This window comes from Pinus tabuliformis, chromosome J (assembly GCF_031772625.1).
Source record: "Pinus tabuliformis cultivar Carrire ecotype Pingquan chromosome J, CPIR1, whole genome shotgun sequence".
NCBI lineage: Eukaryota > Viridiplantae > Streptophyta > Pinopsida > Pinales > Pinaceae > Pinus > Pinus tabuliformis.
This window is the reverse complement of record NC_142295.1, coordinates 811,280,973-811,283,285: the sequence shown is the minus strand read 5'-3', so window position 1 is coordinate 811,283,285 and position 2,313 is coordinate 811,280,973. Positions and strand designations below refer to the sequence as shown.

At 34.9% G+C, this 2,313-nt stretch overlaps 1 pseudogene; it reads left to right on the top strand.

The window, feature by feature from the left end:
• Positions 1-1,266: 1,266 nt before the first annotated feature.
• On the top strand, positions 1,267-2,064 carry LOC149229181 (protein NRT1/ PTR FAMILY 7.3 pseudogene; annotated as a pseudogene).
• Positions 2,065-2,313: the final 249 nt, after the last annotated feature.

Here is a 2,313-nt window from a genome sequence, read left to right as displayed (position 1 = left end):
CAAGGCCACTTCTATTTCTAGATCCACCTAGATCAGTTATCCTCTTGCAAGCCTGAGAAAATATTGAAGAGTAATTTTGTGCATGTCAAATATTCTCTTAACAATATTTAATGGTACTTATCTGTGATTTGTTGGCCTATGAAGAAGTAGAGACTATATCATATTCTTTGACAACACTAAGGATCTAGTGCTTCTCACATTATCATATCAACTGCCATAAGTGAAGCCTACTAACTGTGGAGTTGGAAGCTTTATTTGTTAAATTCCATCAACAATTGGGATTGGACTATTCTATTTATCAATCTACCTTGTGGCTTTAGGAAGCAAACGATACCAACCCTCAATAACAACGTTTGGTGCAGATAAATTCGATGAAGAAGATGATCAAGAAAGACCCTCCAAAGTAGCTTTCTTTAGTTGGTTTTACCTTTCCATTCTCTATTTTCTAACATAATACTGGGCTACTTTGAAGACATTTGCATGTGGGTTTTAGCATTTTTTATTTATTTATTTATTTTTATTTTTATTTTATCTACTTTAGCAGCCAGATTGTCTATGATCATATTCCTAGTAGGAACACCTAATTATCGACATCACTTCCCTGGATGTAACCCACAACCATGTTCCTCTCAAGCATTTATGGCAGCAATTTTGAAATGGAGGTTGAAACACCCACGAAATGCTCATAAGGACCTTTACGATCTACACAATATAGAGAGTGCAATCAATGAATGACAAAAGATATTGTAAAGTGAAGGATTAAGGTCTGTATATGTGTAACCCTAATTTGTTCTTTTTTGTTTTATGTGGTTCATTAAACCCATTTGGTACTAGGTCAATACCTATATGTTCAACCCTACTCTATTCTAGGCATACATAGTCAAACATGACATAGCATGAGATTGGAACCCAGGTGGGCATTATAATGATAGCATATCCCCACCACATGCCCTACATGGGTAACCTCATTCTATTTCAGGAATAGATAGCCAAATGTTTCATAGCATGATATTAGAAGACAACTCAGGAGGAAGACAAAATATTGTTCCCACAATATGAACTATATACATAAACCTAATCTATTCTATGCATATAAGTACCCTTTCTAGTTGTCTCATTATTCAGTTCACTGTCTCTCTATGTCTATGATAATTATTTTACCCTATTTTGGTTTTTGTCTTATTTTCATATTGATCAATTATATTGAATTTGTGTCAGTTTTTAAGGTTCCTTGGTAAGCCAACAATAGAAATAGAGGATGACATAATGGAAGTGGAAGTAAAACCAAGAAGTGAATGGAGATTTTTCATGGTGAATCAAGTGGAAGATGTAAAATGAATCTCGAGGTTGCTTCCCATATGGATGTGCACAATCATTTACTTAGTGGTGTTCACCAAAATGGCATCTTTGTTTGTGAAGTAGGGTGCGATATTAAACACCTCCTATGGCAGCTTCAATGTCCTAGCTACTAGAATGTCCATGTTTGATATTTTATAGTGTTGCATGTGGATAACTTTATATAGGTGGGTGTGAGTTCCATTTGGTAATAACGTCATAGTAAATCCAAAGGGTTTCACGGAGCTCCAGGAGATCAGCGTGGGCTTGATCGTGGGTATGCTTTCAATGGTTGTTTCTGTTGTAGTTGAGATTTATTGCGTAAAAGAAGTGGACAACGAAATCATATCCGATAGTCCAAGCTCCCTTAGCATTTTCTAGTAGAATTCTCAGTAAAATAAGTGCTTCAATGGTGTTCATGTATGTTTCTTAGCTAGAACTTTCCAATAGTCAGGCCCCTGATGCACTTTAAAGCTTTGGAAGTGCCATGTGCATCACCTCAATATCATTTGGGATTATGTTACTAGTTTGATGGTGACAATAGTATTTCATGTAATAAAGAAGGAAGAAAAACCTGGATGGATACCTGGAAATCTCATCGAGGGCCATATGGATCACTTCTACTTATTATTAGTATCCCTTACATCAATTGACTTCATTGTCATTATTTTCTACTCCATATCCTATACCAACATTACAGTTTACAAAGAATCTACTGAAGATGAATAACTAGCTCAGATCAAATAATTATTTTCCTCCTTTTTTCTCAAGGTTCTATGTTTAAATGTAAGAGATCACTATTGTAAAATGGATGTATATACTAGAAAAACCACTTTGAACTATTTTATTGTAAGCAGAAAAGATTTGAAGATCTATCCTAAAAGGTGTTGAATAGAGAGAGAACTTGATCGTCATTAAAATTAAAGACATGTAGGATCTAAGGTACAAGATTTGAAGATGACACTCCTACAACAACTT